At 46.8% G+C, this 15,145-nt stretch overlaps 1 long non-coding RNA gene and 1 pseudogene across 1 annotated transcript; both read right to left on the bottom strand.

The window, feature by feature from the left end:
- Window positions 1-1,537: 1,537 nt before the first annotated feature.
- Window positions 1,538-7,831, bottom strand: LOC123444011 (annotated as a pseudogene).
- On the bottom strand, window positions 2,384-4,048 carry LOC123444012. Its single transcript, XR_006630924.1, has 4 exons — window positions 3,008-4,048; window positions 2,876-2,927; window positions 2,590-2,683; window positions 2,384-2,514 (listed from the first exon to the last, which is right to left on the bottom strand). It is a non-coding gene; the product is annotated as an uncharacterized LOC123444012 (long non-coding RNA).
- Window positions 7,832-15,145: the final 7,314 nt, after the last annotated feature.

The following is a 15,145-nucleotide window of genomic DNA, read 5'->3' as shown; positions in this document are numbered from 1 at the left end:
TAATGTATACACGATGTTCATCTTTGTCGATGACGTACAAGATGTATTGGCCGATGGATGCATGCGGAAGATACAGCTATAACTAAGCTTTATTATGTTTAACTTTTCATATCTAGGGTTGCTAACAATGTGAGCAATGCAACCAAAATACATCATTCCAACCAACCAAAATGAGGGGGTGAGAGAGGTACATTAAGAGAGGAAAGGGCTTGAGATCCACTGGACAAATCCCAAGCAAATGAGAGAGATTTAAAAGGGCCTTGTGTGAGGGAGGACAAATCCCAAGCAAATGAGAGAGATTTAAAAGGGCCTTGTGTGAGGGAGAGAGGGGTTGAGCTCGGGGAGAGAGGTGATAATGGGGGTGAATGGTTTGGGTGGGGGTGCCCAGCCCTCACCCCTTGACCTTATCCACTATAGGGCCACATCTCGCGGTAGGATGTCTAAGTCTATCATCGGGGATTTTGGCGGTAGTAAGGGAAGATCAAAAAAAAATTACGAACCAGGGTCAAATCTTGCTTAACTTTCATAAAAGGGTCAAAACAGTAAATTTAGCCACAATGTGCACCGTGTTGATCTCACGAAGCTGATGTGATATCCCCTAGGGCCCTGCGCTCCTCTCACCGGGCTGAATCAATAAGCAGCGGTGTGCGCTCTTTATGAGATACGGAGTATGTTGCATGCAGCAATGCAACATGCGCCATGCACCTCCTGCCAGATCTACTTCCCACAGTCCTACGCTGCCTACTATAGCCTAATAACACTGCTACAACTTAGGACATGTTGCCTATCCTGCCACCTACAACCTAGGAGCACCGCTGTCTGACTCGGTCAAATGGCATCGCTAATTATCCTAACACCTGCAATGGTCTGCTTCTGTGTAGATGTGGTGCACATCTCTAGGTGATGTTCTCTGCACGAACAGACGTGATACCAGGGTGCTATGGTACCTTTCTCGAAAATAAGATCTAGTAATTACCAGTTGGTTCGGTAAGAGAAGGACATCATCTATTGCAGATGAACTACTTAAAAACATTGTGCCGGGAACATCAATAATCATTTGTGTGTTCGAAGAAACCCTGACCAAATTGTGCCATGATGCATGCACGGTCTATATACACAATAGGTGATAGCCTTTGCCCTTTTTACCAAATTATCCAGTTTTCACTGTTTAAAATTGTTTTCATTGCTTCTTGGGGGGAAATCATTTACCCAATTGAAAATATATATGAATTAAAAAATTGTTCAAAAATTCTATAAAAATTCAGGAGGGTACATTCAGCCTCATGGCTGGAGCCCAGCCAAGCTTCTCCTTGATGAGCGTGTTGTGAGAGTAACGACCATGAACACCCTCAGGGCCGGGGATGTGGTGGATGGGCAGCTGCTTGTTCTCGAAGCCCGGGACTATCTCAACCATCTCATTCATGCTCACCATTTCATCACTCCTGATGTTTACAGGCTCAGAGAAACCAGACTTTGTGAGACTGAAGGTTGAAAAAACATTTTTTAGCAGCCATAAAAATTAAATTGCTCTTCAACAAAAGGGAGAACTTTATAATTTATTTATTTATGGTAGGATGAGAACGAAGATTCACTGGTCTAACATAATAGCCTATACATCACAAAATTTATTCAGTAGGGACACATGTGTAGTATTTTGATAAGAATAGCCTATACATCACAAAATTTGCAGTAGAAATTGTGACTTCCTCAAAAATAGATGAAATCACTGCCACCTTTTGGAATACTTGAGAGACAAAATTGCTTGTTGGGCCATCGTAATCAACTAAGAAACTAATCTACGAACAGGTGGTTGTCAAATTGCAATTCTGTCGACAAGGAATCAACATTTCATATGAACCTTTTAAGTCTCAGGAAAGCTAAACCAATTGATGCTTCTCTTGGAAGTCAGAACTAAAGTTGGAGTCCATTAATTGTGATCTCAGCACAACTTGTCTTAATGTCCACACTGGATAAATATGTCCACACTGGATAAAGCAAATCGATGCAAAATTTATTTCATGCTAACATAAGGCATGCACAAGCAAAAAAAAAGTAGGACATACCAATACTGGATTTGATAGCAAGATGTAAGAAATACTCGACTACAAAAACATAAGTTGGTAAAAAGATAAATACCCGAGGACACCCTCCGCACATTCATCAATAAATGTGAAGGATCTAGTCTACACACCATCTCCCCACATCTCAAAACGGTCAGTGGAGGTTAGAGCCTTTCTGCAAAACGCAGCAGGTGCCTTCTCCCTTCCACCTATATAACTAAGACAATTGTCAAACTTCAATAGTTAGCAACCAACACATTAATAAAAAACCAACACATTAAGAATAACACCTATATACTACTACCAGATAAAATCTTACCCTTCCATATCCCATATGGACCATATATATTGTGAAAGCGACCAACCCGACACTCAATGTCGATTCCTTTGTGTAGTGCTTGCACAATTCCTTGGTGGCTAGTTTCTCCAAGACATTTTATCACGGAAGTTAATGCTATTTTATCACAATAATTAAGGTGTTAGTTCATATTTCATAAAGAAACATATATGAGTGCTAAAATTTTCAAACCTGTGCAGGCCAACCATCCGCCTCCTTCAAGATAACTACAGTTTTGAGCTCCTTAAATTCAGGGTAGACGCAAGCACTCAATGCATAAAAGAACCTGCAGGGAGGAAAGTTGGCTTGAGTTAGCGGTTAAGGTTATTGTTTTGTTGTTGCAATATGTTTTCCTTCCTTCCATCTGCATGACTAAACCAAACTGGAACTTATGACTGCAAGGATATAGTAAGAGTATTGAAGTGTGAAATAAAAACCATAAGTGTGTAAACGAATCACAAACGTGAGAAAAAAATACTTTCTCTCAACTCGCCAGCTCTTTCCACATTCTTCGTCTTAGCTGATTGCCTCTGCAAATTTTCAGCAGTAGCAAATAACATCAGAAATTAAGAATGGAGGGCATAAGTAGTGAATATTGCAACATATGTACCTGGAGGGTCTTGTGCTCTTTGTACCAGCAGACCATGCTTAATTTCACTTCAGCTGCTGGAGCGGAGTATCAACATCTGTCTCACTCCATCTTCCTAAAACAGTAACACCTTATAAATGTCAAAAAGCACTCGATCAAAACAGATTTGATACATAATCAGGTGTCTCTGCAAACAGAACAAGACCAAGATCAATACATCACACCACATGCCTGCAAATTTCGGAACAAACAAATCTAATTCAACATAAAAGAACGAGGGCAACCTTATGCTAAAAATTCTAAAACAAGTCATCATTTATGCTAACAATTATAAGACAATTCTAAAACAAATCTAATTCAACAAAAAATAACATGGCAGGCCTGGAGCCTCGGCTCGCCTGACTCATCCACCACCCAGAGCCACGCCCACACCATCAGCAACAGCACGAGAGGAGAGCGTGCAGCCGAGGGAGGAGGTGGCATGGGGAGGAGTAGATCGAGCTCATGCAGCCGCGCGCGGGCCGGAGGACACAACAACCGGAGGGAGGGGGTGGGGGCGTCTCTAGACCGGATCTGGGCAGACCAGGTCGTGCGTGCTGTGGGGGGAGACACCGCGAAGCCGCTGCCGCGGATCCGACCATGGAGGGACGAGTGCCATCGCCGGGGACGAGGGAGGCGGCGTTGGAGGGGGCGGGCGCGGTGTTGGAGGGCTCCCGCCTGATGGAGGGTTGGGGGAAGGGCTCTGGCGCAGGGGAGGGGAACGAGTCCGCCCCGTCGCCACCTTCCCTAGGTGCGGTGCGGATTCCCCGGCCGATCCTCTAGCAGCGGCGCAGCTTGGAGAGGTGGTGGAGGAGGGAGCGTGGCGGCGGCGCTGGTTTTCCCCCGTGTCGCCAGACGCGGGCGACGCGGGGGACGGGCTTCCTAACTCGGCTCCCAGCTGTGGCCCGACCTCCTCCGGCCAGGCCTGCACCCTGACGCCCCTTCGAGTAGCTCGTTGAGTGGCACGCGGGGATGAGAGGAGGGGAAGATGGGATCGAGATGGGATTGTGGGTGTCTATTTTTTTACCGGTTTTTTCTGTGCGGAGCGTGGGATGGAAAAAATCGATGGAGTAGAAGGGATCGATCAAGGGAGGTGCGATTACGAACGAACGAAACGCCGTACCAACTGCTCCATTAGGGTTAGAGACTAGTAAAAGTATCCGTGCGTTGCATCGGGCTAGATAGTTAATTTTTGGATCATGATTTTTGTATTTGAAAAGCTCGTGCCTCCCTTCCCCTCCTCTCACGCCCTCCGTTAAAATCTACTTAAACTCCGCACCGTCATTAAAGTGCTAGTAGATATGTAAACATACAACAATCTATTATAGCAACTAATACCTATAATATCTTATAATAGGAATATTATGGTAGGGGGAGTGGGATCCAGAAGAGCGACGAACAGGGGAGATACCTTGCGACAAGTAGGAGGCGCTCGCTGTCGAGGAGGCTGGACACCGTCGTCGGCGGGGCTGCGGGATGGACGTCGACGGGCAGCTCATCCCTTCTCCGTGCATGGTCAACGAGCAGTTGCGGCTTTATTAATTTTTTCAGAAAACATGACTGTATTCGTATATAAAAACAGACACACGGACATATGAAAACGAAATGATCGAAAGAGTTGCTCATAAATATAATGAATTGTGCAATGCCTATATTTTTTCTCTGACTAACAATTCCTTCCATCCTTACATTCCATAATAATTTCTCGTATCAATCCTCCCTTTAATAGGGGGCAATTCATTTTATAGCCTGCAATTTTCTTTCACGCGAGACGTATGCAACATCATGCACCTTCTAGCCAGTTTGTTACCTTGATTACTCGCGGATATATTTAAACCGATCTGATTAAATATACGGGAAGATGTGGTACTATTTTATTTTTTGTGCTATATGCCGGTCACAACATTTTTCAAGTAGATAATGATAAGTTAGTAGAAATCCAGGTTTAACTTGCTTACTCAAGCAAGATATAACAAAATAAAAGGAAGGAGAAATATTCCCGTGTGGCAGAAGCAAGACATTATGGAGTTCAACATCACCATAATATTATCATAAGGCAACATCAGGTTCAATGCTATTTATGTACACATCATTATTGAAGATCAAGAAATCTTATCGTTTCATTAGAAATGATAGCTATTTTTTATCCATATGGTACATGCAGTTAGAGCTATAAATAAGAACATAGCTCCATGCTTAGTACTTTTCACATTGGAGGTAATCTTCATAATGCCAATACAATAATAGTTGAAAAAAAATCACAGAACATTTATCTCCTAAGAGCATAGACCGTGACTACATGCCGAACCAAATGCCAATTTCCTGAATCAACATATCACTGAACAGTCATGTCCGCTAACATCATAGCATGACCACACCAAGATATAGTGGTAGTGAATTAACTTATTTACACTGATTTTATACGGTATAGTAGTAAACTATATTATATATAGATACATGGATAGATAGCTCCGTCCAGAGGCCTTGTCTTCCAAATTGCTTGCAGCAACCCACTTGTCTTAGCGTGAACACCTGGTGATGCAAACAGTGATATAAAAGAAATGATAGTAACATATAGTCGTTATGCGCCCAAAATAATAATGGTTCAGTAAAAACATCAAGATACATCACATCTCTTTGCACATATCACAATGGTCATACCAATCTATGGCATACCGTGCGTGTTTAAAAGTTATAACAAAACACAATAGAAGTACACTTGATCACATCTCTTTGCACATATCACAATGGGCATACCAATCTATGTCCGAAGGCGAGGATGGTGACGGCGCTGGTCGTGGATGGGTCAGAGTCAAGAATGGTCGAAGATAAAGTGTCCTTTCTCCCTGTTCGATTCATCACTTCCTACTTGAAAAAAGAAACAGACATCATAGTTAAATAATAACATAATACTTAGTAACCATCAGCACCTCACTTCCTACTTTAAGCAATGCTAGGTCATGGATTTTATAAAAACTATTTATAAACATTGGTTACCAGGTCATGGATCATGCACAGAGAAATGATCCTCCCTGGAAACCGATACAAAACGACAGTTTCACTCATCTCGTCCGAATAATGAACAGTATACATTTATGCACGAAGAAACAGTTTTTTTGGCTACCAACGGATTAATGGAAGTAAATAAAGCATTTTTCGAGTAAGCACCAAAAAAAACTTTGGATATACACAATCAAATAGTACACATGGAACCATAAGATTTCCTGGGTACAACACACCCAAAAGAAATTGGCTAATGAGAAGTTGCTTCCTATATTTTAAACATGGGCACAAAAGAAACCATTCATCATACATTCTGAATCTGATTCCAATGTGCATAAGAAATGCATGCCTTGCCATCAATCAAATTCTTTAGTCACATTAGTTCCTTTGAAAGAGCATATACATTTGAGTTAGTTTTAGCTATTCAATGCTTGAACAAATAGTGGCTAGCACTATTAATCAATACATAACATAATCATAGCTTGAGTGCAAATTAAGTCTGCAGGGACATAGTACTTTCAAAATCGTTGTACATGCCAAATTGGTGAATGGTATTCAACACAAAGTTCGATACACGAATTGGTCAATGCAGGCATGAAAATAAGGTTTAGTGTTGCGATAACTTACGTGACATAGCCATTGTTGTCGATATCTGCAGCGAGAAACTCTGACACGGTCATGTCTCTAGACAGCACCCAGTTGGCCATTGCACGGTGCCTCTTGTCGATCCTCATCTCCGCCAAGTAGAGGAATGCCCGTGCCACGGCTAGCGTGGACACAAGAAGCCATGGAGAGGCAAAAAGGCGTCCATGCAGTGTCCTGAACACGTGATCGCCATACCTGACCGTGGTCACCGACATCACTGCAAGGTAAACGACATCAAGCCAGCCCATGCTCTCCACCTTCCTGAGCACGGTGACCCCAACACCGACGCAGATGGCCACCACACCAAGGGCGAGGGCGACCTTCATGCGGACGCGCATTCGGCCCTTCTTGATGTCAAAGATGTAGTTGTGCCTGTGCTTGCCTGCAGAGCGGGGGTTCTTGATTGCGGTGATGAGGAGGTGCTCCTGGAGGTCGAGCACATAGTACACCATGCCGGAGAGCAGGATGTCGACGAAGCCGATGAGGACGAAGGATATGGCGAAGAGCTTGACGGCAGGGCTGGCCGGGGTGATGTCCCCGTAGCCGATTGTGCAGAGCGTCACGATGCAGAAGTATAGGGCGTCGACGATGGGGTGGGTGGGCCCGGCGGAGGAGGTGAAGTTGGCCGGGAAGGCGGCGTAGAAGGTGACGCCGAGGGCGAGGTAGGCGAGCAAGAAGAGGAAGGCGTGCAGCACGATGACCGGCCTCTGCGACGGCGGGTGGCGGGTTGTGGTGGTCGGCCTCGGCGGAGGCGGCGAGGACGGCGGCGCTGAGCAGCGCCATGGCGGGCGCGGTGGGGGAGCGGTGGAGGTTGGTGCGGCCGCTGATGAGATTGCAGAGCGAGGGCGTGGTGGGCTGGGGTGGGGCCTCCTTGTCGGAGGGAGGGGAGGAGGAGCAGGACGGGTGGTCGTAGTCGCGGAACGGGTCCGCGTGGCCGACCGAGAGGCGGCGGTAGTGGTGGTGCCCCGACGGCGGGGAAGGGGGAGGGGGTGGGGGCGGCGGCGGCGGGTGGTGGTGGGGCCCGAAGATGAGGCGGTCCTTGTAGGAGGAGGCCGGGGAGGGGGGTGGCGCGGCGTCGAAGTTGGAGACCGGCGCGTGCTCCGGCAACGGGTGGAACGGCTGTGGCGCCGTGGTGGGTTGCAGCGGGTCCGTGTCCATGGCCGGAGACCATCGACCGGGGCCGGGCGGGGGGTTTCTTGGTTGGATTCTTGATGGGGTGGCGACGGGGGCGGTCTAGCCCCGATCCAGATCGGGATCGGGAGGGGAGGGGAGAGAAGTGGGGGAGGATCGTGTGGGAGTGGGGGTGTCGGTGCCTCCGGAGGGGAGGCTATAGGCCAGGGGCTGGCCCGGCGCGGGCGGCCAGGAGGGCGCGCCGGCGAGGGGCGACGGCGGGGAGGCGGGAGGCGGGCGGTGGCGGAGAGCCCGGTGCTGGTGGTGGGGAGGCCCGTAGCTACGGACGGACGAGGGGGTTTACGTAAAAACGAAACGTTTTTTAACTCACGTAAGGACCGCGGGTTGAATAGCCGAAAACATAAGGACTTTTTTGCAAAACCGCCAGCGACGTACGGCAGAAGCGATCCGTGGTTTATTATTAGGGGAGATAAGTTGCCCCGCCATTGTCCCGAGCCAGTCGTAATATGATAGGATAAGCATAGAAAATCAGTAGGTCAACTAACTAACGAGGAGCAAGTAAAGGGAAACGCTTGTGGCCGCTGCGCCGGCCGAACCGTTCGTCGGTCGTGCACGATCCGCGCATGCAGTTGATTAGGCATGCAACTTTTTTTCCGTCTAAACTTGTTGCAACCAGCGTTTATATTTGCTACAAGCGTTTTGTATTTGCTACATTTGTCCAGTAAAAAAAACTGCATATACGTTTGGTTGTAACTCCAGTTCGTCGGATTTTTCTTTACAACCGGTGTTTTTTTAACTTTTGCTACAACCGCGTTAACTTTTGCTACAACCGCTATTATTTTTTGTTGCAACCGTTCACTAAAAAAGTTGCATACACGTTCGTCAGAGTTACAACCTGAGTTCACCTGATTGTTTTTGCTACAACCCACATTTTGTTTCGTTACCACGCATCATCATCGTCGTTTTTTTACTACGACCACGATGATACCTTTTTACAATAATCATATTTTTGTTGTAACCGTGACGAAAATTTGTTGTATCATGATCGGAATTTGCTGCATCAACGATTTTGCTATAAGAACTGATCCAACGATTCGCCTGCGTACGGCCGGCCGAAAGTTTCGGCCACCGCGCCGGCGCAGAGGCTGCCCGCAAATAAAATAGGGGGGTGATCTGCGCCGGCACGTCGGCCCAGATTTTCGGCCGGCCGCGCGCGGGCCGCAGGGTCCACCAACCCCTCGTCGTCCGCACCGTTGGATCCGCATGCAACATTTTTCTCCCTATGCAGCAAATTTTCGATGCCATGCAGCAATTTTTTCAACGGTTGCAACAAAAAATAAAAATTGTAGTAACAAAATATCTACGTGATCGTAGTAAAAAAACGAAGCTGATGGTACGTGGTAGCAAAAGTCAAACGTTGGTTGTAACAAAAATTTACGTGACGTGTATGCAACTTTTTAGTGAACGGTTGCAGCAAAACATGATGCCGGTTGTAGCAAAAATTAACACGGTTGTAGCAAAAAGTAAAAAACATCGATTGTAACAAAAAATCCGACGAACTAGAGTTGCAACCAAACTTATATGCAGTTTTTTTACTGAGACAAAAATATAGTAAAAAAACGCTTGCAGCAAAAATAACACAGGTTGCAACATATTTAAACGAAAAATGTTTTCATTGACCAGAGAAGCGCGCGGATGGGGAAAATGTTGCAAGGGCCCGCGCGCGCCAGGGGCGTCCGGCGCGCGGGTGGGAAACAATTCCCAATAAAATATGTTTTTCTCCACCGTAACCCGTTAAGTAACGCTCGGATCTAAAAGCAATCGGACGACAGTAAATACAATAGCGCTAAAGTGAGCGTGCGCGCATAATGCTACTTTAGAGCATCTCCAACAGCCGCGCTACGCGCCGCGCCCAAAAAAATGCATTTGCCGCGCGCGCTTCCGCTGTTTTAGCGCGGGGATAGGCGCCGGCTCCAACAGCCGCGCTATAATGCAGCGCGCGCGCGCCGCTCCAGCGGTGCCCAAAAATGCAGCGCGCGCAGCAAGCACAAACAACATATAATTTCAAAAAATAGGAGAAAAACCATCAAACAAACAAAATAAATCAACAATAAATAGTTATTACAACTCAAACAAATAGTTTATCGTTCAGTACAACAAATACAATAAACACAACCAATAGTTCATGAACAATACAATACAAATAATGCAATCAAATCATGCTCTTTGTCGTCCATGCCATGCCCACCACTCTTCAATCAGATCCTTCTGAAGATCATTGTGCGTTGCGGGACGCCGAATGGCATGATAGGAGGCAACAAAACGGGCTACCCTTTCAGCCCTCCGTCGCACTCGCACGGGATGTCCCAAGAGCTCATACTGTGAGTAGTCTAAATCTTGGCCACGCTCATTCTCGATGATCATGTTGTGCATGATCACACAAGCGTGCATGATGTACCAAAGCATTTTTTGATTCCAAAATCTAGCCGGTCCTCTCACAATAGCAAATTGGGCTTGCAAAATCCCAAATGCTCTCTCCACATCTTTTCTAGCAGCCGCCTGAGCATTGTGGAAATCAAGATTTTTCTTACCTTCTGGCTTTTTCAATGGCTTCACGAAGGTTTACCACTTTGGATAGATGCCATCCGCTAGATAATAGCCATAGTTGTACGTATGGCTATTTGCTACAAACTGCACCGGTGGCAACTCACCATTCGCAATCTTATTCATCAGTGGTGACCGGTTGACAACATTGATGTCATTCAAAGATCGAGGCATTCCAAAGAATGCATGCCAAATCCAAGTCTCCTGATCGGCCACCGCTTCAAGGATTATAGTGGAACCTTTTTTTGACCGTGGAATTGTCCATGCCATGCCTTTGGACAATTCTTCCAACTCCAATGCATGCAATCTATTGAGCCAAGCATGCCAGGAAAGGCGCGAGATTTGTTCATCGCCAATAGCCTTGCGGCGTCTTCAGCAGTGGGAGATCTCAAATACTCCTCGCCAAACACTTGCACAATTCCCACTGTAAAGCGCTTGACACACATGATGGCTTGGCTCTCACCCATAGCCAAGTGATCATCAACTAGATCGGCCGGGATACCGTATGCCAACATACGCAAAGCGGCTGTCACCTTCAGAAAGGTGCTATGCCCGAGCTCTCCGGCGGCATTCCTCCTTTGCTGGAAAAACCGGTCATGGCTCGCTAGTTTCTCTGCAATGCGCTTGAACAAGTCTGTGCTCATCCTAAACCGGCGACGAAAATACGACTCCGGGTATGTGGGATTCTCCACGAAATAGTTCTTCATCAATCTGTTATGGGCATCAATCCTATCTCTCCAAATTTTATCCCGACCCATAACCGAACCACCGTGCTTCGGTTTTTTATTGATATGCATGGCTATGATCATTGCAAGATCCTCCTCCTCTTCCATATCAAATTCTTCTTCGGAAGAATCATACGACGAACTCATCTACAATGTTCAATACTATACTATCAAAACTACAATTCAAAACATGCACCAAATTCATAGTTTGGAGCAATACATACCTTGTAGGCGTTTCGTCGAACACCTTGCGGGCGCGGCGCGGCAGCGAGCCCTCGGGCGCTGTTCCTCGGACGTCGGAGGCGCGCGAGGGCCGGCCGGACTAGGAGGGAGTGGGGCGGAAGCACGGCGGCGCGGGGGAGGCCGGGGAAGCGCCTGGAACGGTCGCCGGGGGGCGCGGCGCGGCGGCCGCAGCGGAGACAGACCGGGGAAGCGCTTGAGTGGTCGCCGGCGGGCGCGGGCGGCGACGGCGGCGCGGGGGATAGGCCGGGGAAGCGCTGAACGGTCGCCGGGGGCGCGAGCGGCGGCGGCGGCGCGGTCGGGCGGGGGCGGCGGCGCGGTCGCGAGAGTGGAGGAGGGAGCGAGCGAGCGCGGGAGAGAGCAGTGGCGAGCGCGGGAGAGTCGCGCAGCGCGCGAGTCGGCGCAGCAAATAACGGGCGCGGGATTGCGTTTCGGCCAGCGCGCTGAATTGAAATTGGCGCGCGCGCCGTTTTTGCGCGGTCGCTGGAGCTGCCCGCCGCGTCGCGCGCGCGCTAAAACTGCCTTTTTTACGACGCGGCGCTTGTATAGCGCGGCTGTTGGAGATGCTCTAAGCTCCGGCCAATGTCACGCGCGCCGCTGAAGCGAACCCGTGATTCTCCCTCAATTTGCTAGTAAAATCCCACCTAGAAATAGTAATTGAATGAAACTGGTTACCATCGGCATGCACTTGAGCCCCGTCTCACCTAATCTTCCGTCCACTTGGTAGAAAAACTGATAGTAAACATGGTAACAGAGTTAAAATAGTTACCATCAGCATGTACCAAACATATTAATAATTAACCTATACCTAATAATAAAGCGGCTATTGCTTCTGTCGGAAAACCCATCACGGCATTTTTATAGAAAAGCCCCTATAATTTTTGTTATTCAACCTGCGCTCCATCATTTATCTGCAACGCAAAAGGAAAAAATGATTCGCTGTAAAAATTATACCCGTACGCATCGCCTCCTCCCGTCGACCCTGGGTCACCCTGGCCTGTGCCCAGGCCGCCGCCACACCACTCGCCGCTGCGGCCGACCTCAACCGCCACCGTTGCCGATCTCAACCCACCCGCCTCCGCGACTGTACCTCTCCCCGCTCACTGGCCCCGTTGCGGCGCTCGAGCGCATCGCGTCGACCCTGGTCCACCCTGGCCTATGCCCAGGCCGCTGCCACACCACTCGCCGCCGCGGTCGACCTCAACCACCACTGTTGTCGATCTCAACCCGTCCGCCTCCGCGGTCGTACCTCTGGCCGCTTGCTGCCCCTGTTTCTGGATCAAATTAACGCGACAGCTACAACGACTTGGATGATGCGTCTGCTCGATGCAGAACGACGGCGGCGCGCAGATAAGGCGCGGCGGAGCGAAGTACTTGCAGGTGGAGGCGGACCTCCATGGCTCACACGGGGAACTCCGAGGTTATGGCGCGGCAACGACGACTCCTTATGGCCAGATAGAGGCGCCTAACCCTTGCTCCCCTCATCGTATCCCCTCCTCCGGCAGGAACTCATCATCTGGTGAGATCCCCTCCGCACGCCTCCAACCGTGTGCCAAGCACCGGCAAGAAATTTTGTTTTGTGAGAATTTGTTTGCTGATGAATGAATGTATTGAATGTAAGATTGCATTGTTGTAGAGAGAGAGAGAATGGAACACCACCTTCAGTTTGTCATCTCATCCCACATTCTCTACCCCATGAGTGAAATAAGATAACAGTCCCTTGATCAATTCACGTAGCCTCTTTGTTTTGCTTTGCTTGTCCCGCTCAATTTCTCATCATGGTGGAATTAACAATGGATGGGTTGATTTCTCAACAAAATAGGATAGGACTCACTACATTAGTTAGTTAGCTTATTATTTTAATAAATCAAAATGATTATAAAAGATTAAAAGCGTGTGGTATTTTTTTCTCCCGTTGCAACGCACGGGCCCTTTTGCTAGTAATATTATAATTGTTACAAGCGCATGCACCCGTGATTGCCTTATCTAGTTCTACTAGTAAAATCTATACCTACTAATAAAAGAAATAGGTATTCTTAGTTTGTCATATTATTTTATAGAAAACCCCTGATGTTTTTGACATTAAACCCGTAGTACATATTAAATATATTTTTAAATGCTCACATCCTCTAAACCGTAACTCCAAATTTAATATGTTATATATGGATTTTGATTAGAAAAATATATAGAACTTGAATATGATGTTATTTTACCTGTTAACCATTTTAAAAATATTATCTAGGATACAATCTTAATCAATATGCATTACCCGTCTTTCTTTCATACCGGTACTGATTTGAATTGTGGATGAATATCTCAAAAAAATCAGGATTAGAGACAAAATTGAAGATCACTTGACTGTTTCTCTGTACGTATTAAATCTACATGCAAGATATATTTAAATAAAAAATATGTGTAATCTTGAATTGCGTTTTTGTAGGTTAAGATCAGCTTTGTTTGGGTGGTAGCTACAAATACTTAAATTATAGATTTTTTTTGTAAATTAAGAGTATGTGGTATTCTTTTCTCCCGTTGCAACACACGATACAGATTTGAATTGTGGATGAACATCTCAGCAAAATTAGGATTGAAGACGAAATTAAAGATCACTTGACCGTTTCTTTGTACATATATTAATTCTATATATTTAGACAGAAGACCCGTGGAACCTTGAACTCCGTTTTTTAGGCAAAGATCATGTTTCTTTGGATCATAGCTACAAATACTTAAATTATAGACTAATTTTTGTAAATTAAGAGTCTGTAGTATTCTTTTTTCCCGCTGCAACGCACGGGCCCTTTTGCTAGTTCTTATTAAACATAATAAGAGCAACTCTAGCACATTCCGTATAAATAAGATTCGTATCGCGTCTTTATAATTCACGAAAAACCGTTTTTACAGACTCGCGAGGACCTCGGGAGAACACAACCCGCATCACGGAAGTGTAAAACAGAATATTCGCTTAGATTCTTCCCATGTCTTCATCTCGCCCGTGTCCATGGACAACGCACGAAACGGTCAAATACGAAGCCGGTGACATCTAGGACAACATAAGAACCTAGCCCGTCGTGGCCGGCGAGATCGGGGAACTAGCTAGTCTGTGGTCGGATCCATCCAACAGCTTGCGAGCTAGCCCGGCTGTGGCCGGATCGATCCAGCAGCTAGCTAGCTAGCTCATGCGTGGCCACATCGATCCAACAACTTCCTAGCTCGTCTGTGGCCGAATCGATCCAGCAGCTTCTGCTTCGTCGCTGCCGCGAGCTCCTGTGTAGCAGCTCGAGGTTCCGTGGCTGAAGCTCACCGGGGCCTGATACGTCTCCAACGTATCTTTAATTTTTTTTTATTGTTCTATGTTGTTGTATTATCATCTTAAGATATTTTTTGAGTCATAATGTACCAATTTATATTATTTTGGAGCACTAACCTATTAACACAATGTCTAGTGCGAGTTGTTGTTTTCTTCGTGTTTTTGTTTTTCACGTGTTCAGTACCAAACGAAGTCCAATTGTCACGAAACCTTTTTATGATTTTTTTCTGAACCAAAAAAAGACCTCTAAGTTTTGGGAGGAGACATGAAGCCACACAAGGAGCCCACAAGGTAACATAGCGCGTCCAGGGGGTGGACGCGCCCTGATGCCTTCTCCCCTCCCTATGCCCCTCTCTTGCCTTGTTCTCTCGCCTATAAATTTTCAAATATTCCAGAAACCCTAAAGATATCCACGAAACACTTTTTACGCCGTCGCAAGTCTGTGTTATATGGCGACCCATCTGG

The sequence above is a fragment of the Hordeum vulgare genome, chromosome 3H (genome assembly GCF_904849725.1).
Source record: "Hordeum vulgare subsp. vulgare chromosome 3H, MorexV3_pseudomolecules_assembly, whole genome shotgun sequence".
In the NCBI taxonomy this organism is placed as follows: Eukaryota; Viridiplantae; Streptophyta; class Magnoliopsida; order Poales; family Poaceae; genus Hordeum; species Hordeum vulgare.
The sequence above is the reverse complement of the archived record's forward strand: the minus strand, read 5'-3'. Positions and strand labels throughout refer to the sequence as shown.